The 24,535-nt window shown below is 35.9% G+C and overlaps 1 long non-coding RNA gene and 1 pseudogene across 1 annotated transcript in view; one reads left to right on the plus strand and one right to left on the minus strand.

Annotated features, from left to right (window-relative positions):
- Window positions 1-655: 655 nt before the first annotated feature.
- The window catches only part of LOC143686461 (uncharacterized), a 63,783-nt gene continuing 39,903 nt past the window's right edge, over window positions 656-24,535 (minus strand). Inside the window, exon 4 of the long non-coding RNA XR_013177171.1 lies at window positions 656-1,253. This is a non-coding gene — a long non-coding RNA (uncharacterized LOC143686461). The remainder of the gene's footprint in view (window positions 1,254-24,535) is intronic.
- On the plus strand, window positions 6,603-7,128 carry LOC143686460 (NADH dehydrogenase [ubiquinone] 1 alpha subcomplex subunit 12 pseudogene; annotated as a pseudogene).

The raw sequence follows: 24,535 nt of genomic DNA on the forward strand, positions 1-24,535 counted from the left end.
CAGATGAGAAAAGTTTAGACTATTGAAAAGTTAGCTAACTTGCACAAGGTTACATGGTAAGCAGTAGAGCTAGACTGTGAGATCGAACAGAGTGGGCAGACCTCATAGGTCTGCTCTTGAGAAGCGCATGAAGTCAGGATCCATTCTTCTTTAACTTGTGAATAGTATTGGGCTTACTTTTATCTACCTGTTTTGTGTACATGATTCACATATCTAAAGAGGCCATCTATCTCAAACTAAACCAATCCTACCAAAAGCTGAGGCCCAAGCTCATTAAAGAATCTTCATGAAACGCTTGTTTATTGGGCCTAATTGATTCCATTTTTCTCTAATCTACTCTAACAAGAGTAAGGAAGCTGGCACTTAATTACTTGCTCTGTTGTGCTGTCTGCTGATTGTCTGATACTGGTTTTTCTGGTCTTCCTTACAAGATTATAATTTCCTTGAAGAAGATAAGAATGTATTTCTCTCTTTTATTCAAATCAGAGGTATCATGTTCCTTGTGACTGTCACATGGTAACACTTTGAAAGGAATGTGGTCATGTAATGATACAACTCAAAACCATGTTTTTTGAGAAACTGGTGAAGGAACTGTGGTAGGAAGAGAAGAAATACTGGTGGATAATATTTGAAGAGTTGTCATGAAGAAAAATGTCCCAATTACTATAGCTGCATAACTAATAAGTTCAAAATTTAGGGGTTTAAAAAAGCCTTTTATTATCCTCACAGATTTTGTGGGTCAGGAGTTTGGGCCTCGTCAAAATGACTGGTCTCTGTTCCAGATGGCTGTGGCCTCATCTGAGAAGACTCACAGGTTGAAGGTAATTAGACATTTGGGAACTGAATCCATTTAAAGGATCGTGCATATGCTGTTGCCCAAGCTAGAGTAACTGAACTTTGTCCACTGACCAGCACACTCACCCATGACCTCTCCAAATGCCTTAGCTTCCTTCTATCATGACAGTATTAGGGTAGTCAGAGTTCTTAGATGGAGATTGAGGCTCCAGCATGAGTGATCCAACAATCAAGGCAGGAAATTATATCACATTTTACCAACTTGCTTCGGAAGTCACGGAGTATCACTTTTGCCATGCTTTCCTCTTTGAAGCAGTCACAATCGAGCCTAGACTGAAGGGTAGACGGTATAGTTTCCAACTCTAAGATGACTGGAAGAGTCTTAAGGAATTTGCAGACATAATTTTAAAATGCGGCAGGTAGTGATTAAATTTTTGTGCTGTATTCAGAGCACAGAACTAGGAAACAAAGAACAGAATTTCAGCTCGATAAGGACTCCCTATTAATAATAACGTAGTATGTGCCCAGCACTCTAAATATGAACTTTATTCACATCATCTGATTTGAGTGTCTTTATTATTCTAATTTTTCACGTGAGAACTGAAGCTATCAAAGGTGTAAATAGCTTTGCCTCCCCCAAAATGGTGGAACTAGAGTTACAGTGTGCATTTCCCAGATTGTAAAGCCTGGATTCTTACCTCGTATATAACTCTGTTCTAACAAGGAATTTCTAATATTGGAACTCTTTACTGAAAAGATCCAACCTCAGGAGTCTGGACAATAAAGACATAAGGAAAATTATGTTCTTCTAAGTTTCTACATTGCTTAGCTCCTCCAGCCTAGGTATCGGAAGTCATTGCTTATTTTATGCATAGATGATCATATCTTCTAAGAATAGAGATAATTATACTTCTTTTCTACTTTCCTTATTGCATTGGCTAGAACCTCTTATACTATGCACAATAGAAGAAGTAAGGGTAGATATTCTTGGGTTCTTCCAGATGTTAAGGGGAAGGCATTTAGTCTTTCATCATGTAGAGTGATTTTTTTAAATGTTTTATTTTGTAACAGGATAGTTACAAAATAATACCAACCACATACAGAGAGCTCCAAACTACCCCTAGCCTCTCAGATGTCCAAATCTACCTTATTTAACATTTTGCCACATTTGCCATATCATTCAGTCTATCTCTCTATCAATCCATTTTCTGAACACCTGAGTGTAGGTTATATATATCATGTTCCTTGAATACTTAACACTGCCGTGTACACTTCCTGAAAACAAATTCACTTATACAACCATAAGTTATATAACATTGATATAAAGCTTACAGTCAAGATTCCAGTTTTTTCAAATGTCCCAATAATGTCTTTCTTTTTATGTTGTGGGAACATATAAACCACATGTCATGGTTAGGTTCATGTGTCAACTTGGCCAAGTAGTGTAACCTGTTTGTCTGGTTGGGCAAGTGCTGGCCTGTCTGTTGTGATGAGGACATGTCATAGAATTAAATCATGATCATGTCAGCTACATTTGTAATCAGCCAAAGGGGAGTGTCTTCTGCAATGAGTGATACTTAATCTGATCACTGGAAGCCTTTTAAGTAGGATTCAGAAGAGACAGGCTCTTCCTGTTTCGGCTGGTGAGCCTCTCCTGCGGAGTTCAACCAGACCCTCCATTGGAATCATCGGCTTCACAACCTGCCCTGCAGATTTTGGACTCTGTGTTCCCGCGGTCACATGAGACCCTTTTATAAATTTTATATTTGCGAGTGTTCCCTGTGGATTCTGTTTCTCTAGAGAACTCTAATTAATACACCACATAAACTTTCCCATTTCACCCATTCCCATACGTACTATTCAGTGGGATTAACCGCATTCATAACATTGGGCTACCTTCACCACTTTCTACTACTATAACGTTCCCATCTTCCTAACAGAAACCCAATACCTATTACCTCCCCTTTTCCCTGCCCCCTTTCCTTCACCCTCAACCCTGGCAACTTGTACTCTAATTTCTGTCTCTATGGTCTTGCATATTCTCCAATATTTTCCTTGTAGTTACCACAGGGCTTAAATTTAGCATCTTAAATCCATAATGCATATTCTCCAATATTTTCCTTGTAATTACCACAGAGATTAAATTTAGCATCTTAAATTCATAAAATCTTGTTTGCTTTTGTAAATGCAATTTTATTGAGATATCTATTTACATACCATATCATCATCCAAATTATACAAATGGTTCACAGGGTCATCATTGAGCTGTGCAAATCATCATCACAATTGATTTTTTGAAACTTTTCATTACTCCAAAAAGAGAAAATAAGAATAAAAGTAAAAATAACACTGAAAAAGAACACCTCCTCCCTATTTTTCATTTATTTTATGCCTTTTATTTTTCTTACTCATCTGTCCATACACTGAATAAATGGAGTGTCAACCACAGTGTTTTCACAAACACACTCACAACTTAAAAGCTTTATAGTTATTCAATCATCTTTAAGAATCAAGGTTGTGGATTGCAGTTTCAAGTATTTCCCTCTAGCTCCTCCAATAGCCACCAAACTGAAAAGAAATATCTATTTACTGCATAAGAATAACCTCCAGATTGACCTCTCGACTCTATTTGAAATCTTTCAGCCACTGAAACTTTATTTTGTTTACAATCTCTTCTCCCTTTTGGTCAAGGAGACTTTCTCAACCCATGATGCCAGGGCCAGGTTCATTCCTGGAGGTCATGTCCCATGTTGCCAGGGAATTTTACACCTCTGGGGGTCATGTCCCATGTAACAGGGAGGGCAGTGAGTTCACCTGCAGAGTTGGCTGAGAGAGAGACCACAACTGAGCAATAAAAGTGGTTTCTCTGATGGTGACTCTTAGTCATAATCATAAGTAGGCTTAGCTTCTCCTTTGCAGGAATAAGTTTCATTAGGGCAAGCCCCAAGTTTGCAATGATTGCAAGACTGTCAGACCTTCCCTAGGTGGGGAAGTTTAATATTTCTACCTTTTTCACCAGTCCCTCAGGGGGACTTTGCAAATACTTTTAAATCTTCTTTCCAGATTAGTCAGGGATGTTTCAGGGCATCAAACAAACCAACAGGATCTCAATCCCCATTCAACATTCCATGAAGTTATGGTGTTCGGATAAGCTAAACATGCAAATTAAAGTTGGTAGTGCGCTACAAAAAATATAAATTTTGTACCAAATAACAACTCTTCCTTTGGTCTCACACAGAAGATGAAGTTTAAAAATACAGTCAATATCATCCTATACCCTTTAGTCTGATTTACATTAGTCCTATCCAGATAAGCTTTATTCTTATCTGTAATTGAAGTTTGATCACTTTTTCAGTGTTTTTAATAGTTGCTATATGGGGTAATGCTGCTTTCATAGCTACAGATTGTTGGCTCTGAGTCTCAGGTGGTACACAAATACCTGAAGTCCTGGGAAATGACCAGGTTACACAAAGAGCTCAGTATCTCAGAATTTAGAAATAATGGTTACAACTCTGGAATAGATGTGACTGCTGTTAAAAGTTTACAGTCTAGGAACCTTTACAATAGGGTTTCACCTGATAATCTACACTCTCAAATTCAATTCTTAGAGTTTGCATATTATAGTTAGTCCATGTTAGTGAGGCATTATAATATTTGTCTTCTCGTTTCTGACTTATTTCATTCAACACGCTGACCTCAAGTTTCATTTGCCTGCAACTTCATTCCTTCTCGCAGCTACTCATTAGTCCATTATATGGATACACCACAGTTTCCCCTTCCATTCCTCACTTGATATACCCTTTACACAACTCTGAACAATTGCAAATCACAAACACTGTTACCATAAACACCAGTGTGAGAATGGAAGTTCCTCCAAGTACACACCTAACTATGGGGTTTCAGGATTATGCAGCAACCCTACTTCTAGCTTCCTGCAGAGCCACTACACTGCCCTCCAGAGGGGCTGCACCACTCTATTTCCCTACCAACAGTGAGTAGGTACATCTCTCTTTCCATAGCTTCTCCAGCACTTATATCTCTGTTCATTTTCAGACAGTTTTAGCCACACATCATACAATTCAACCTAAGTAAAAAAATCAATCATTCCTGGTACAATTACATAGTCCTGACTTCACCACCACATTCTATATGAGGGCATTTCCATGTCTTCCACAAAAGATTCCCATACCCCCCACTTATTGACATTTAGCTTTGGCATATCATCTTTGTTATATTCAATGGAAGCATATTACAATGTTACCGTTAATCATACACCCTGGTTTGCACTGATAGTATTTCCCCCTATATACCATCCCATTTTCAACGTGTTACAATGTTGACATTCATTTTTCCTCCCTCATATAAAAACATTCCTATATTTGTATATTTAATCACCATCATTGTTCACTCTAGGCATCTCTAAGTTATACTGTCCCAGTCTTTATTCTCTGCCTTTCCTTCTGCTGTCTTACACTCTCCTATCCCTCCTCCTTCAACCATACTCTCATTCAGCTTCATTCAGTGTACTTACAATATTGTGCAACCATCAGCTAGCATTGTGCTATCCATTTCTGGATCTTTACAATCAGTCCTGTTGAACATTTTGTTCTCTGTCAGCATCAAATTCCCAATCTCTATTTCTATCTCCTGATAATCTGCGTTCTTGACTTTAAATCTCAAAGTTCACTCATTAATGTTAATTGATATTAGTGGGACCATATAGTATTAGTCTTTTTGTTTCTGGCTAATTTCACTCATCATGATGACCTCCAGCTTCATCTACCTTGTTACGTGCTTCGTGACTTTATTCTGTCTGACAACTGTGTAATAGTCCATTGTAGGTGTTTACCAGTTTGTTTAGCCACTCATCCCTTGATGAACATTTGGGCTGTTTCCACATCTCTTAGCAATCGTGAATAATGCTCAGGTGCAAATGTCTGTTTGTGTCCTTGCCTACAGTTTCCCTGAATATATACATAGTAATGGGATTGCTGGATCACACAGTAATTCTCTACTTAGCTTCCTGAGGAACTGCCAAACTACCTTCCAGAGCAGTTGCACCATTCTATATTCCAAAGAACAGTGAATAATTGTTCCTCTTTATCCACATCCTCTCCAGCACTTGTAGTTTTCTGTTTTTTTGATAATGGCTATTCTAGTAGGTGTGAGATGATATCTCATTGTGGTTTTGATTTGCATTTCCTAATAGTCAGTGAAGTTGATCATCTTTTCAGGTATTTTTGAGTCAAATATATTTCCTTTTCCCGAAAATATCTGCCCATGTCCTTTGCACATTTTTTAATTGGGTTGCTTGTGTTTTTGTTGTTGAGTTGTAGAATCTCTTTCTATATTCTGAATATTAAACACTTATCTGATGTATGGTTTCCAAATACTATCTCCCATTGTGTTGGCTGCCTTTTTACTTTCCTAACAAAGTTCTTTGTGGCACAAAAATGTTTAATTTCGAGGATTATCTATCTACCATATATCTATTTCTTATTTCACTGCTTACACTTTGATGTAAGGTCTAAGAAAACACCTCCTATCACAAAATCTGTAAAATAATTCCCTACATTTTCTTCTAAAAGTTTTATGGTCTTAGCTCTAATGTTTAGGTCTTTGATCCATTTTAAGTCAATTTTTATATAGGATGTGAGATAGGGGTCCTCCTTCATTCCTTTGGATGCGAATATCCAATTCTTTAAACACCATTTATTGAAGAGACTACTCTGTCCCAATTGAGTGGCTTAAGTGCCTTACAGAAGATCAATTGTCCGGAGGGAGGCTGGGCCAGAGGGAGGGGGAAGATGGACTTAGTGCAGGTCCTGAGGCAGGGGCTGCAGCAGATCAGCAGCCACAGTGGCCTCTGTGGCTATTTCCGAGTGTTGTTCATGACAAATGATGTCAGGGTTGGTCAATTAGTAGGGGAAGACAAATATGGAAACAAATACTATGAAGACAACAAGCAGTTTTTTGGCCAGCACCGATGAGTTATGTATACTATTGAAATGAATGGCAGGAACACATTCTGGGATGTGGATGGAAGCATGGTACCCCCCGAATGGCATCGTTGGCTTCATTGCATGACTGATGATCCCCCAACAACAAAACCACCTACTGCTTGTAAATTCATTTGGGCAAACCATAAATTCAACATGAGTGGCACTCCAGAACAATATGTACCTTATTCCACCACTAGAAAGAAGATTCAGGAGTGGGTCCCAACTTCAACACCTTACAAGTAAAGACAATGAAAAATTGTTTAAACACGTAAAATATGATCTTTTCATATAATTGCATTTTTACTGCTTACCAGTAACTTGATTAAAATTGTGTGACAAAAAAAAAAGATCAATTGTCCATAGATGAGAGGGTCTATTTCTGAACACTCAATTCAATTCCATTGGTCAGTGCATCTTTCTTTATGCCAGTACCATGCTGTTTTGATGACTGTAGCTTTGTAATATGATTTAGAGTCAGATAGTGTGAGACCTACCACTTCATTCCTCTTTCTTAAGATATTTTTAGCTATTCAAGGCAAACTGTCCTTCCAAATTATTTTGATTATTGGCTTTTCTATTTCTGCAAAGTAAGTTGTTGGGAATTTAATTGGCATTGCATTGAAACTATAAATCAATTTGGGTAGAATTAACGTCTTAACTATATATCAATGAACTATATATCAATGAACATGGTATGTCCTTCTATTTATGTAGGTATTCTTTGATTTCTTTTAGCAATTTCTTATAGTTTTCTGTGTATAGGTCTTTTGTGCACCTGATTAAATTTAATCCTAATTATTTAATTCTTTTGGCTGCTATTGTAAATGATTTTTTTTTCTTAATTTCCTCTTCAGATTGCTCATTACTGGTATACAGAAACACTACTGATTTTTAGGTGTTGGTCTTGTACCCTGCCACTTTGCTGTTCTCAATTATTAGCTCTAGTACCTTTGTTCTTGATGTTTTGGGAATTTTGACATACAGTATCACATCATCAGCAAACAGTGAAAGTTTTACTTTTAACTTTTCAAATTGATGACTTTTTTTTCTTGTATAATTGCTGTAGCTAGTACTTCAACACTGGTGACAGTGCCCATCTTTGTCTTGTTCCTGCTCTCAGAGGAAATGCTTTCTGTCTTTACCCATTGAGGATGATGTTACCTGTGGTTTTTTCATATATTTCCTTTAGCATGTTGAGGAGGGTCCCTTCTATTCCTATTTTTTGAAGAGCTTTCATCAAGAAAGGAAGTTGAATTTTGTCATATACCTTTTCAGCATCAGTCAAGATGATCACATGGTTTTTTCTTCTTTTACTTATTGATGTGGTTGGTATACTACATTAATTGATTTTCTTGTGTTGAACCAACCTTGATACCTGGAATAAATCCTATTTGGTCATGGTGCATAATTCTTTCACTGTGGTGTTGGATTCAATTTGAGAGCATTTTGTGGAGGGTTTTTGCATCCATATTCATTAAAGAGAATTAGCTCTAATTTTATGTTCTTGTAGTATCTTTGTCTGGCTTTGATAGTACGGTGATGTTGGCTTCATAGAATGAGTTATGCAGCTTTCCCTCCTCTTCAATTTTTTTGAAGAATCTGAGCAGAATTGGTACTAATTCTTTCTTGAATATGTGGTAGAATTCACATATGAAGTCACTGGGTCCTGCACTTTTCTGTTTTGGAAGCTTCTTGATGACTGATTCAAACTCTTGTGATTGATTTGTTGAGGTCAACTATTTCTTTTTGATTCAATGTTGGCTGTTTATGCTTTTCTAGGAATTTGTTCATTTCTTCTACATTGTCTAGTTTATTGCACATAGTTGCTCATAATATCCTCTCATTATCTCTTTCAGTTCTGCAGGGCCAGAAGTTATGTACCCTGTGTAAGTTTGCAAACTACTAGAATGTGATATACCAGAACTGGAATGGCTTTTATAAAGGGGAATTTAATAAGTTACAAATCTACAATTCAAAGGAAGGGAAAGTGTCCTAATTAAGGCACCAGTAAGAGGCTACCTTCACTCAAGAAAGGTCGATGTTTCTGGAACACCTGTCAGCTGGGAAGACATGCTGGTCCCTTGCACATGGACTCCATTGTTTTCAGCCTCTGTTCCTTTGGAGGTTCCTCACTTTACTTCTTTATGGCTGGCTTTTATCTCTTGGCTTCCCTTGGCTCTCTCCAGGTTCTGGCTTGCTTAACACTTCATGGCAATGTCTGCTGAGCTCCAAGCATCTCCAAACGTCTGTGTCTTCTTCACATTTCTGTATCTGTGTCAACTCTGCTATGAATTTACTGTCTACTCTGATGCTTCTATCATTTGTCTTGTTTCTGACTCTCTCCAAATTGTTTTCTCTTTTAAAGGATTCCAGTAAACTAAATCAAGACCCACCTGGAATGGATGGTGCCACATCTCATTTAATCAAAATTCACACCCACAATTGGTTGTTACATCTCCATGGAGATAATTTAATCAAGTTTCCAACCTATAGTGCTGAATAGGGTTTAAAAGAAATGGCTGCTCCCACAAGATTGGATCAGGATTAAAACATGGAGTTTTGGGGTACATAGTACTTTCAAACCAGCACATTCCACCCTCTGGACCCTCAAAAGACATATTTTTCCCATATACAAAATACATTCACTCCATCACAATATCACAAAAGCCTTAAACCATTTTAGTAACAATACAAATACAATATAAAGTTAAAACCAGTACAAAATCTCCTCAAAGTCTGTTACAGGAAAAATTTTTCTTCTAGTTCTGGGTCTGTAAAACTCAGAATAAGTTATCTGCTGCCAACATACCAAGGTGAGACAATCATAGGAGACATGTTTCCATTTCTGCAGGGAGAAATTGGAAAGTACAAATGGGTCACTGAACCCATACAGTTCCTAAAACCTGCAAGGCAAACTCCGTTAGATTTCAAAGTTTGAGACTTATTTATCCTTGGGGCTTTAGAAAGTGGCAGTCCCACCCTTTCCAAGGGACTATTCAGCAGCCTTGCTCTTTCCAAATGCTGGGAAGTTGCCCATTCATCTGTGTTGTCTATTTTATTAGTATTTAGTTGTTCACAGTATCCTTTCATCATCTCCTTTAGTTCTGCAGGGTCATTAGTTATTTCCCCTGTGTTAGTTTGCAAGCCGTCAGAATGCGATATACCAGAGCTGGTACAGCTTTTATAAAGGGGAATTTAATAAGTTATAAGTTTACAGTTCTAAGGAAGTTAAAGTGTTCTAATTAAGGCACATCTCCATGGAGATAATCTTATTAAGCATCCAACCTCTAATGCTTAATAAGGATTAAAAGAAATGGCTGCTCCCATAAGATTGGATCAGGATTAAAACATGGCTTTTCTGCAGTACATAATACTTTCAAACCAGCAGATTCCCCCCTCCCATTTTTTTATTTTATTTATTTGCATCTCTCTCTCTCTTTTTTTGTCAGCCTAACTAAGGGTCCATCAGTTTTATAGATTTTCTCAGTGCAAGCTTCTGATTTTTAAATTCTCTCTATTGTTTTCATGTTCTCAAATTCATTTATTTCTGCTCTAATCTTTGTAATTTATTTCCTTTTGTGTGCTTTGGGTTTAGTTTGTGGTTCTTTCTCTAGTTCCTGCATGTGCACTGTTAACTCATCAATTTTTGCTCCTTTTTCTTGTTTAATATAGGCATTAAGGGCCATAAATTTCCCTCTCAGCATCACCTTTGCTGCACCATCAGTTTTGATATATTATGTTTTCATTTTCATTTGCCTCAAGATATTACTGATTTCTCTTGTGATTTCTTCTCTGACCCACTGGTTGTTTAAGAATGTGTAGGTTAGTCTCCACATATTTTTAATTTTCCAGTTTCTATTTGTCATTTATTTCCAACTTTGTTCCATTATGATGAGAAAGTGCTTTGCATAATTTCAATCTCTTTAAATTTATTATTGCTTTGTAACCCAACATGTGGTGTATCATGGAGAATGATCCATGAGCACTTGAGAAAAATGTATATTCTGTTGTTGTGGGGTATAATGTTCTGTAACTGTCTTTTAAGACTAGTTCATTTACTTCATTATTTAAAATCTCTGTTTCCTTATTGATCCTCTGTCTCCCTTATTGAAGAGGTATCTGCTTCTCCCTTCAGTGTTGTCAGTGTGTGCTTATGTATTTTGGGGCACTCCGGCTTGTTGCATAAATAGTTATGATTGTTATGTCTTCTTGATGAATTGTTACTTTTATTACTACATAGCATCCTTCTTTGTCTCTTTTCATTGTTTTACATTTGAAGTCTAATTTGTTAGATATTAATATAGCTACTGCCACTCTTTTCTGGTTGTTGTTTGTTTGAAGTATCTTTTTCCAGCTTTTCATTATCAATATGTTTTTGTCCTTAGGTTTAAAGTGAGTCTCTTGTAGACAGCATATAGACAAGTCCTGTTTTAAAATCTATTCTGCCTATGTCTTTTGATTGGGAGTTTAATCGATTAACATTTAATTTTATTACTGTGAAGGCAGTACTTTCTTCTACCATTTTGTCTTTTGAATTTCACATTTCATATCTTTTTGTTTCTTTTTACTTTTACTGATTGTCTTCATTTCTACACTCTTCTCCAAATCTCCCTCTCCTGTGTTTTCCTATCTGTCAATAGTGCTCCCTTTAGTAGTTATTGTAGAGCTGGTCTCTGAGTCTCAAAGTCTCGCAGTGTCTGTTTGTCTGAGAATATTTTAAACTTTCCCATTGATTTTGAAGGACAGTTTTGCCAGGTATAGAATTCTTGGTTGGCAGTTTTTTCTTTCAGAATTTTAAGTATATCATACCATTGCCTTCTCACCTCCATGGTTTCTGTTGAGAAGTCCACACATAATCTTATCATACTTCCCTTGTACATGATGGATGGCTGTTGTCTTGCTACTTTCAGAATTCTCTTTGTCGTTGACACTTGACAATCTGATTAGTAAGTATCTTTGGAGTGCGTCTATGTGGATCTATTCTGTTTGGGGTATGCTGCATTCTTGGATCTGTAATTTTATGTTCTTCATAAGAGATGGGAAATTTTTAGTGGTTATTTTCTGCATTATTCTTTCTGCTCCTTTTCCCTTCTCTTTTCCTTCTGTGACACCCATAACATATATATCCATGCACTTCATGTTGTCATTTAATTCCGAGACCCTGGTCATATTTTTTCATTCTTTTCCTTATCTGTTCTTTTGTGTGTAGGATTTCAGATGTCCTGTCCTCTAGTTCGCTAATCCTTTCTTCTGCCTTTTCACATCTGTTGTTGTAAGTCTCCATTATGTTTTACATCACTTCTATTGTGTCTTTCATTCCCATAAGTTCTGCCATTTGTTTTTTCAAGCTTTGGAGTTCTTACTTGTGGTTGCCCAATGTCTTCTTTATATCTTTCATTTCCTTTGCCATATCTTCCCTCAACTCACTGATTTGATTTTTGACTTTATTTAGCATCTTTGAGTGAACATTAATTAGTTGTTTCAACTATTGTGTCTAATTCGAAGTGTTTGTTCCTTTGACTGGGCCATATCTTTGTACTTCCTAGTATGGCTCATAATTTTTGTTGGTGTCTTGGCATCTGATTTCCTTGATTAGTTTATTCTGGATGTCATTTTGCTCTTTTACCTAGAGTTTTCTTGTTGTTTGGTTTTGTTCTCTGTTTTTTTTTTTGTTTTTTTTGTTTTTTTTTGGTATTCAGCACAACTTATTCTAGACCTCTAGCATACCCTCTTTTTAACTGTTCAGAAATTTTCAGCTCTTGCTTTTCTGGTTCTTGCCTTGGCTAAATGGAAACATGTTTTTTCTTAGAATAGTCTTCCCAGATATCATCAACCACAGTCAGATTTTCCCAGATGAGACAGGCCTAGGTCTCAGGAGGAGGGTGCAATCAGTATTAAGTTACTTTGGGGATGAGACTCAGCAGGTTGTTAGAGATTCTTGTGATTCCTCTAAACTCTGCTTTTCTATCCTTCCCAGCAGGAAGTGTTTGTCAGCCTGCAACTCTTCACTGGTGTGAAGTGGTGCAGTGACTTTAATTCTGTGCTGACTCTTTACCTGCCAGCGTTTTGGTTAAGACAGAAGGCAGGTTTAGGGCTTAGCCCTTGGGATCTAAATCCTCTGGTTGAGGGCCACCAGTTGAGCTAGGCCCCACCCCCCTTCCTTGGGAAGATAAGCCCTTTAGGGAATTAACTCCTTCATTTTACATGTTACTTTGACTCTCATACCTATCTTAACTCTGCCCTTGCCTGGATCAGGGCTGACAATGGAAAATGCCTGAGGCTTTCTATAGTGAGCCACTTAGAATTGTGGTGGTTCATTTTTTTTTTTTTCATCCCTTTTCACAGCTGGTCCCCAGCCCCTAAGTTTCACCTGTCAAGAGCCGGAATTGGTACCTGGCCCTTTGTGCCTTTGAGTACAGCCCTCTTCCAGTATTCTGAGCTGGGAGAACTTTGATCCAAAAGTCTTAGATCTTTTTATTTTGTTTCTGTTTTTTCTATCAGTCCTGCCTCTTGTGTGCCCAGAAAAACCTCAGGATTCTTTCCCTCCTTGCTCTCAATTTATTTGTGCTTGGAGCTTGTATTCAGCAGACCAAATTTGTTGATAAAAACTGCAGTTGGAGCTTGGTTGGGCTGCCCCCTCTTTCTCCCAGAAGAGGTCTCTTCTTTTTCCCACAGGTAAGTGTTTCTGACTGAGTCTGCTTTGCAGTCAGAGGGCATCAGCCTCTGGCTTTTAGAGGCTTTACTGACAGTTTTGTGGTTTGACCTTGGTCCTTCCACCCATTCCAGACTGGTGTACAATGTGTATCCAGTCACAGATGTCCCCCAAACCCTGTTCCTGACAGTTCCTGGCATTTACTAGTTGCTCTAGAAGACAAACTAAATTCCGCACCTTCCTATACTGCCCTCTTGCCTCCTATACCAGCATCTTGGCCCCTAGTGTGATTTTTAAGACATTTATCATGTTAAGAAAGTTAACTCATATTCCTGGTTTTCTGAATTATGTTTATTATGAATGGATGCTGAATTCTAGCTAATGATTTTTTTTTTCTGCATCTATTGATACGGTGATTTTTTTCCCTTTGATAACCTATTAATACAGATGATTTGAATTTTTGAATGTTAGATCAGCCTGTCATTCTTTGGAAAAACTCCACTTGGTTAAGATGCCTTGTCTATATTATATAGTCAGAACTGATTTCATAAATTTAAGAATTGTTGTATCTGTGTTCACAAGGGATATTGGTCTATAGTTTTATTTTCTGGTCATATCTGGGCATAAGCTAATCTTATATAATGTATTCGGAAATATTCCCTATTCTTTACCCCTCGATGTTTTGGAAGAATTTATGTTGAACTGGTATTATTTATTCTTTATGTAACTAGTAGATACTACCCAGGGAGCCATCTGAGCTTGGTGTTTTCTTTATGGGAAGGTTTTTAGCAACAAACACAATTTGTTTAGTAGATGTAGGTTGTATATTGGATATTTGACCATTTTATCTAAGTTTTCTAATTTATTCAAATAAAATCATTCATTATATTCCCTTATAATCTTTTTTATGTCTTTAATATCTGTAATGATGCCTTCCCTTTCACTCCTGACACTGCAAGTTTTTATTTCCTCTTTGTTCTGATCAGTATGGTTAGAGATTTATCAATTGTTTGTTTCTATTTCATTGTTTTCTGCACTTTATTATTTGTTTTCCCTGCCTACTTTGGCTTTACTTTAGTTATTAAGATAGAATCTTAGGTCATTGATTTGAGACCTTATTTCATTTCTATTATAGGTCCTGTAGATTTCTAAGCCCTGCATTCAAAATTTTTTTATATTTCATATTTTTATTTTCTATCAATCAAAAGGTAGATTCTTTTCTTTTTTGACCCATGGGTTATTTAGAAGTTTATTATTTAATTTTGACATATTAAAGGATATTCCAGAAAACATTCTGTTATTGATTTCTTAGTTAATTTCATTGTTATCAGAGAACATACTTTGTATCATTTGAATTCCTTTACATTTATAGAGAGTTGTTTTATGCCAGAATATAGCCTATCTTGTTAAATGTTCTGTGTGCACTTGAAAAGAATGTGTGTTCTGCTGTTCCATTAGCATTAGTTCAAATTCTTTAACACCATTGTTCAAATCTTATGTCTTTAATGATTTATTTCTCTCAATTGTTCAATCAGTTATTGATGTATTACAAACACTAATGTTAATCAATTTATTTCTCCTTGCAGTTCTATTTTGTTTGCATCATGTATTTTGAAGCTCTTTTATTAAATGCATTAAATGTTTAGGATTATAATTTCTTGTTTGACCTCTTTATCATTATGAAATGACCTTCTTTATGCTCAAAAATATCTTTTTCTCTGAAACTGGCATTGCTATGTGTGTTGGTTTGAAACAATGGTGTACCCTGGAAAAGCCATGTCCTTTAACCCTCATTCAATATTGTTGGGTAGAATCTTCTTTTTTAGGTTGTTCCATGGAGATATGACCCACCCAATTGTGAGTGGAACCTTTTAATTAGGTGGTTTCCATGGAGATATGTCTCCACCCACTCAAGGTGGAGTTACTTACTGGAGTCCTTTAAGAGGGAGCCATTTTGGAAAAAGCTTTAGAGCTGATATAGATGCGACGTTTGGAAATGCAGAAAGAAAACACGCCTGAGGAAGCCTTTTGAAATGAGAAGCCAGGTGTGGTAGTTAGATTCAGGTGTCAACTTGGCCAAGTGAAGGTGCCTAGTTCTATTGCTGTGGACATGAGCCAATGGCATGTGAACCTCATCTGTTACTGATTATATATGCAGACAGCTAGGAGGCATGATGAATGATGTTTGATTTAATTGGCTGATGCTTAAATGAGAGACCTCAAGGTAGCACAGCCCAAGCAGCTTGGTGGACTTCATCTCAGCACTCACAGCTCAGCCCAGGCCTTTGGAGATGCAAAAGGGAATCACCCTGGAGAAAGTTGTTGGAATCCAGAGGGCTGGAGAAAAGGCAAGTAAAGATTGCCCTGTGCCTTCCCATGTAAGAAAGAACCTCAGTTGAAAGTTAGCTGCCTTTCCTCTGAAGAACTACATGTTTTTAATGAAATAAATTCCCCTTTGTTAAAAGCCAACCCATCTCTGGTGCATTGCATTCCAACAGCTAGCAAACTAGAACACCAGGAGAGAAAGCTATCAGATGTCACCATGTGCCTTCCCAGCCAACAGATATACCCCAAACATCATTGGCCCTTTTTCGAGTCCAGGTATCTTTTTCTGGATGCCTTAATTTGGATATTTTTATTAACTTAAAATGATAAACTTGTAACTTAATAAATTTCCTTTATAAAAGTCAACCCATTTCTGGAATATTTCATTTCTGGCAGCTTTAACAAACTAAAACAGTATTAAAATAATTACCTGACCTTTCTTTTCTATTTTTTAGTTGATTTTAAAAACTTCCTTGCAGTAAATTTACTCTTTGTCGTGTAGTTACATGTGTTTTCACAAAGGAATAGAGTCGTGCATCTGCCATCACGGTACTATACAGAACCTTAAAAATTCCCTGTTCAACTTCTTTTAATAAAGCTGCATTCCTTATCTCAACCACTGACATTTATCTATCCCTATAATCTTGATTTTTCCAGGATGTCAAATCATATAATATGTAGCTTTTAGGAGCTGATATTTGACTTAGCAAAATGTGTTTAAGATTCATTCAAGTTGTTTCATGAATCAATAGTCCTATCCTTTTTACTGCTGACTAGTATTACATTGTATGGATATATGAGTCAATCCGTTTTCCTTTTGAAGGACATTTTGCTTGCTTCAAGTTTTTGGCAATGACAAATAAAGCGTCTATAAATATTTGTGTACAGGCTTTAGTGTGGCCGTAATTTTTTTTTTTTTTGTATGCTGCATGGTGGGGTGACATTTCTTTCTTTTCCCATGTGAGTATTCCATAATTGCAGCATTTGTTGAATTTTTTTGGGGGGGAGGGTAAGTGCATGGGTCAGGAATCAAACCAGGGTCTCCTGCATGGCAGGGGAGAATTCTACTGCTGAACTACCCTTGTACCCCAGTGTGGCCATAATCTTTAAATTCATTTGGAGATAGACTGAGGACTAGAACTTCTGGGCCAATGACAAGAATGTGTTTTACTTTATAAGCACCTGCCAGTTTTCCAAGGTTGAAATACCATTTTGCATTCCTACCAGCAAGAAAGAATAAAAATTGCTTTTGTCTGTATCTTTGTCAGCATTTGGTGCTAGAAAATTTTTAGCAATTCTAGTAACTGTATAAATGTATTTCCCTAATTACAAATAATGTTGAGTACCTTTTCATCTGCTTGGCGACCATCAATGTATCTTCTTTGGAAAAAGGTCTGTTCAGATCTTTTGCCTATTAAAAATATATTTGGTTGTTATTTTTAACTTGTCAGTTTTGAGAGTTCTTGAAATATACTATATATGATATTGTGTTAGGAATGGAATTTGCAAATATTTTTTCACATTCAGAGCCTTGAATTTTCATTTGTTTAACACTGTCTTTTGAAGAGCAAAAGACTTTATTTTGATTAAGTTCAGTTTATCATATTTTCTTTTTAGATTGTGCTTTGGTATCATATCTATAACCTCCTTACCTCATTCTAGCTCAAAAAGATTTTCTCCTAGAAAGTTTTGTAGTTTTAAGTTCTATATTTAGGTTTATAATCCATCTGAGTTAATTTTCATGTGCTATGTGACACATATGTTGACGTTCCCCTTTTTAAAGAAAACCTGGCTCCCAATTGTTCCAGCATCATTTGTTAAAGACTATCCTGTTTTACATTATAATTGCTTTTCAGCCTTTGTAAAAATCGGTTGACTCTATTTTTGTGGGTGTCTTCCTAGGCTCTATATTCTGTCCCATCCACCTATATATCTGTCCTTTCACTGATACCACACTTTCTTTGTTATTGCAGATTTATAGCAGTCTTGAAACCGGCAAATATGAGTTCTCCAATTTTTCCTTCTTTTTCAGAATTGTTTTGGCTATTCTAGTTTTTCATCCTTTCCAAATAAATATGTAAATAATCTTGTTGATGTCTACATAAAACTTTCCTTGGATTTTGATTGGGATTGTGTTGAACATATTTATCAAAATGGGGGAAATTGGCCTATTAACAATATGGAGCCTTCCAATCTCTGAAAATGATTTATCTATCCATGTATTTAAATCTTTTAAAATTTTCTTTTATCATTTTTATGGTTTGTAGCATACAGATTCTGCACATATTCCCTCATATATATGCATAAACACTTCTATTTTGTGCTGTTTTAAATGGTAATGATATTTACACTTCAAATTCAAATTGTTCATTGCTTATCTACAGAAATAGATTGACATGTACTGAGGTTTTATTTTATAAGCTTGCTAAACTCATCTATTAGTTTCAAGAACTTTTCACTAGATTCCTTGGGATTTTCAAAATAGACTATCATGCCTTTTGCAGTTAGAGGCAGTTTTCTTTTTTCCTATCCAATCTGTACAAATTTTATTTCTGCTTCTTGCATTATTACACTTGTTAAGATTTCTGGCATAAAGTTGGCTAGAAGAGGTAAGAGGGGACATCCTTGCTTCACTTCAGACCTTAAGAATGATGATGGCTGTAATTTTTTGTAGTTTCATTTCTTAGGGTGATAAATGGCTCTTTTATTCTGATTTGCTGAGAGATGTTTCGTTTTATTTTTTAATCATGAATGTATGTGAATTTGTGAAATGCTTTTTCTGTATCTATTGAGATGGCCATGCGATTTTTTTGTTTAGTATATCAATGAAGTAAATTACATTGTTTGCTTTTTAAAAGTTGAGCCAGTCTGGCATTACTTTTATAAAATTCACATTTTATATTTTTCTGGATTTGATTTTCTAATATACTCATGGGGATTATTGCATCTATTTTCACGTATGATCTTCTTGTAGTTTTCTTTTCTTGTGCTTTGTCTGGTTTTGATATTAGGGTAATGTTTACCTTGTAAAACAAATTGGAAGTATTTCCTCTTTACTTATTTTCTGGAAGAAATCAGCAGTATTAGTATTATTTCATCCTTGAGTATTTGGTAGAATTCTTGTGAAACCACCTGAGCAGGGAATTTGCTCATTTTGAACGTTTTTAACTTTTAATTCAATTATTTTATTAGACATGTAACAATTTAGGTTAATTCTTCTTGAGTGAATTCTGGTAGCCTGTGCCTTTCAAGGGATAAATCCATTTTATCACAAGTTGTTGAATATTTGATCATACTGTTTTTCATACTGAAGTAGTCTTTTATGGTTTTATGCTTCATACTAAAGTATTCTTTTATGGTTTTAAAGTCTCTGGAGTCAGTAGTGATGTCGCCTCCTTTTTGTTCTTAAGAAAATGGCTAGAGGTTTATCAGATTTGTTGATCTTTTAAAAACTCAACTTTCATTTTCATTGGTTTTCTCTAATGTAATACTGTTTTCACTTGCATTGATTAAAGCACTAAGCTTTATTATTTCCTCTCTTCTGCTTCTTTAGTTTTAATTTGCTCTTCGATCTGTAAATTTGTAAGATGGAAGATAAGTTTGCTTTCTTTAGATTAAAAAACTGCTTGCACAGGAAAGATTTGAGATCTTTCTTTTCTTCTAGTAAAGGATTCAATTCTATAAAATTCCCTTTAAGCACTGCTTTAGCTGCATTTCCAAAATTCTCATTTGTTGTTTTCCAATTTCATTTAGTGCAAAATATCTGTTAAATTCAGTTGTGACTTTGCCTTTGACCTCTTTAACAATTTGTTGTTGAATTTCAAAATATTTTATGGGGTTTCCAGTCATCTTTCTATATTGATTTCTACTTTAACTGCATGTTGGTATGAGAATGTTTTTAGTACGATTTCTATTTTTAATAATATGTTATGGCTTGCTTTATGGCCAAGAATATGATGTTTCTTGGTTCATGTTCCATGTGCATTTGAGAAAAATGTGTACTCTGCTGCTGTTCGATGGAGGGCTCCATAAATATCCACTAGGTCACGGTGGTTGGAAGAGGTGTTTAGGTCATCTGTATCCTTACTGATTTTCTACCTTTTTTCTATTGATTACAGACAGAGTGTTGAAGTCTCCAACTATAATTGTGAATTTACCTATTTCTTCTATCATATGTGACTCCCCTATTTTTTGCCTCATGAATTTTGAAGCTTGTTAGGCCCATAAATAGTTTCATTTTATTTTCCTGAATAATTGATTTTTATAATTATGTAATGTAACTTTTTTAGTCTGGTAATACTCCTTGTTAAGAAATCTATTTCTTTTACATAGTCTTATTTGCACATGGACTTAGATTTATTGTGATTTTTTTTTCCCTTTTATAGAATCTTACTCTTTTGTTTTTGACATGGGCAGGCACTGGGAATCAAACCCGGGCCTCTGGCATGGCAGGAGGGAAGTCTGCCACTGAGCCACCATTGCCCTATAGAATCTTTATTATGAATGGTCAATGCTAAAAGTGTGAAACGTATGAAAACCATTGCTTATGAAATCATTTACATATACTAACAGCAGTTCATTGCTATGTGTACAGATTTTCTTCTTGGGACGTATTATTTGGAGTTTGCTCTCTTTACCTGAGTCATAATAGTGAAATTGCACCATATCTGTCCTTTTGTGTCTGGCTTATTTCTCTCAGCATTATATCCTCTAGGTTCATCCATGTTCTCATATTCTTCAGGACCCTTATTTTGTCTTACTGCTGTATAATATTCCATTGTGTGTATATACTATATTTTATCCACTCGTCAATTGATGGGAATTTGGATTTTCCGTCTTTTGGCAATTATGATTAGTGCCACTATGAACATTGGTGTACAATTTCTGTTCATATCACTGCTTTAGCTCTTCTGGCTATATATCTACCTAATATTGATATTACTGGGTCATAGGGCACCTTGATATTTATTTTTTTGTGAGGAACTACCAAACTGTCTTCCACAGCAGCTGTACCATTATACACTCCCACCAGCATTCAACTTCTCAACATCCTCTCCAGTATTTGTAGTTTCATGTTTGTTTAATAGTAGCCATTCTTATAAGTGTGAGACGATACCTCGTAGTTTTGATTTGCATTTCCCTTATAGCTAATGAAGATGAGCATCTCCTCAATTTAGTCATTTGTATTTACTCTTCAGAAAAATGTCTATTCATATCATTTGCCCATTTTGTAGTTGGGCTGTTCATTTGCTGTAAAGTTGTATAATTTTTTTTGTATACACAGAATATCAAACCTTTATCCACTATATGACCAAATATTTTCTCCCACTGAGTTCGCTGCTTCTTCACCTTTTTTTTTTTTTTTTTTTTTACAAACTCCTTCGAGGCACAGAAGCTTTTGATTCTGAGAAGTTCCCATTTATTAATTTTTTTCTTTCACAGCTTGTGCTTTAGGTGTAAAGTTCAAGAAGCTACCTCCTATCACCAGGTCTTGAAGATGTTTCCCTATATTTTCTTCTAGGAGTTTTATGGTACTGGCTCTTATTTTCAGGCCTTTGATCCATTCTGAGTTAATTTTTGTATACATGTATGATTTGGGATTCTCTTTCATTCTTTTGACTATTGATATCCAGTTCTTCTAAGCTCATTTATTGAAAAGACTATCCTGTCCCATTTCAATGGAATTGGGGGCCTTGTTGTAGTTAAATTGGCCATACATTTGATGGTCAATTTCTACACTCTTGATTTTTCAGTTGCGTTGTTTGACACTTCTTTCTTTGTGCCAGTACCATGATGTTTCAGCCACTGTAACTTTCTAGTAAGCCTTAAAGTCAGAAATGTTCATCTTCCCACTTTGTTCTTTTTTTTTAGGATAACTTTAGCTACTCAAGTTCTCTTTCCCTTCCTAGTAAATTTGACAACTAGCTTTTCCAAGTATTCAAAATACTTGGAATATTAAGTTGGTATTGTATTGAATCTGTAGATCAATTTGGGTAGAACTGACATCTTAAGGACATCCAACCTTTCAATCCTTGTGGAAATCTACCCTTTTGATGTAAATATAGCTTTTCAGTTATTTTTTGTTGTTGTTTTTATTTGATAGTGTTGACATGGTATAGCTTCCTCCATTCTTTTACCTTTAACCTAAGTTTTCAAATTTATAATGAGTTTCTTATAATTCAGACTTGAAATCTTTATCTTTTAACAAGTGTTGAAACCATTCATTTTAAAAATGATCAATGATATGTTGAATTAAAGTCTACCATTTTGTGAACTGTTTTTTAGTTTCCACTTTTTATTTCTTTTCCTCCTTTTTTCTGCCTCCCCTGGATTTGCTTGAGCATACTTCTCTCTCAATGTGCTATTTATATATTATGTTAAAATCATTTTTAGTGGCTGCCATCAGGTTTACAATGTCCTTTTCAAAATACTCTGAAGCCACCTTCAAATAATTTTATATCATGCCACCTGTAATATATAAACCTTCTATGGTATATTTCCAACTTCTCCTTCCCATCCATTGTTCCACCATTGTCATATATTTCAGCATAACATGTGCTATAAACATAAAATATATTTCTACTGTTATTCCTTTAAGTGGTAAATTATTTTAGAGCAATTATAAAATAAGAAAAAGTATTTTATCATCATTTATTCCATTTCTGATTTTTTTTTATGTAGATCTAAGTTTCTAGCCATAAGATAAACCTTATGCAAGAAGAGCTTCTTTAACATTTCTTGTACTGTAGGTCTTCTGGCAAATGAATTCCCTCAGTTTTTGCTTGCCCAATGAGTTTTTATTTCTCCTTGATTTAGAAGGATATTTCCACTGAATGTAGAATTCAGGTTTGACAGTGTTTTTGTTTTGTTTTGTTTTTGTTCTGTTCTTTTCTTTCAGTGACTTAGAGGTGTCATTCCATTTTATTCTTGCTTGCATGGTTCTAATACAAATTTGTTCTAATTCTTATTCTTGTTTAAGTAACCTCTCCCTCTTCCTTCTTTTGACTGCCTTCAAGCTTTTCTCTCCCTTTGATTTACAACAGTAAGAATATACATGCCTAGAGGTAATATTGCAGCATTTACCCTGCTTGGTGTTATCTGAGCTTCTTGGCTTATAGTGCAGAGTCAATAATTTTGGAAAATCCGTAGTCATTATTTCTTCAAATATTTCTCTATTCCCATTATCTCTTTATTCTCTTTCTGCAATTCCAATTGCACGTACATTAAACATTTTGATATTTTTCCACAATTCCTGGATGATTTTTATGTTTTTGTCTCACTCTCTTTTTCCTGTTTGCATTTCAACCTCTATGGTTCTATTTTCCAAATTACTGATTCTTTCAGCAGCTTTGTTGAGTCTAGTGATGACTTGGTTGAAGGTATTCATCATTTCTCTTCCTGTGATTTTTAGTTCTAGGATTTTCATTTGATTTTTTGTAAGTTGTTTGCCTCTGCTAAAATTACATTGCTGATAATTGCATGTAGTCCACCTTTTTCATTAGATACTTTACATATTGATTACAGTTAAATTAAGTTCTCTGCCTGAGAATTTCAACAAATGTTATCATATTTTAGTCTGGTTTTGATGATTTTTTTTTTCTCTTCAGATTATGCTTTTACTTGCTCTTTTGTAAGCCTCATAATTTTTTGTTGAATACTGTATATATTGTATAGGGCACTAGATACAATATATTTTGTTTTATTCTTGAAATGGTTTGCTTTTCCTTTTACTAGGACATTATAATGGAGATTTGTGTTAGTCTAGTGCAGTGACGGGCTACGGTTGAAGTTTGTTGTTGCTCTGGTTAGCATTAGTGCACCTAAGGTTCACATTCCTCTATTGATTTCTTGTGTGAGTTCCCTGCACAGCTTGGATCTTTCTCCCCTTTATGTAGCTTGCCCAACTCTATTCCACTGCTATTTTTACTTGGTTTGTTAGTGTGGTGATGGAAAATGAGTGAGGAGATTGACCTCTGATGCTCTGATTTAATCCCAGTCATACACAGGGCGATGAAGCTGAGTCTTGGAGATGTGGTCTTGACAAATATTCTGGCCCCTCCTCTGGATATAGTGATGTGCCTGGCATGGATCAGTAGGCCTCCCCCAATGTCAGAGCTTCTTGTTCTCCCATTCTTCCTCTCTAGCTGTGGTGGGATTCCATCAGTTCCTTGTCTATAGTTTTGATTCCCTTCCCTCTGAAGATCAAGACTTTTTATTTTTCCTTGGGCATGTAAGAAAGGTCTGGATGGTGTTTCAATGGTGGCTGCCATTCCCTAATCCCAGTTGCAGTGGATTTTCACCAAAACCCTCAAGTTACGTCTTTTATTGTCATTCTAGCTGCAGATTAAAGCTTTTATTTCACAGAGGAAATGGGTCTGGGAGAAGATTTGGCAGTGTCTTCTTTTTTTTGCATGGGCAGGCACCAGGAATCATGGCAGGTGAGAATTCTACCACTGAGCCACTAACACACCACTGAGCCACTAACACACCACCCTTGGCAGTGTCCTTTTAAAACATATTTTTGAACTTTGGATGGGATATATTTAAGTTACTTGTAAATAATTTGATCCTCTAGAGTCTTGATTTTGTTAAACGGAAACAGGGCAGTTTTTCTTAGATTATTTTCCCACCTTCACAGTAGCGATGCCCTTCTGTGTTCATTGCCTGACGCTAAGTGTTTCACCAAGTTTTCATTACTATGGCTAGTGAGAACATTAAGCTTTGCTGTGTCTGTGTGAGCACTGAATGTTGCACTGTTTGG

Source organism: Tamandua tetradactyla, chromosome 6 (assembly GCF_023851605.1).
Source record: "Tamandua tetradactyla isolate mTamTet1 chromosome 6, mTamTet1.pri, whole genome shotgun sequence".
Classification (NCBI taxonomy): domain Eukaryota; kingdom Metazoa; phylum Chordata; class Mammalia; order Pilosa; family Myrmecophagidae; genus Tamandua; species Tamandua tetradactyla.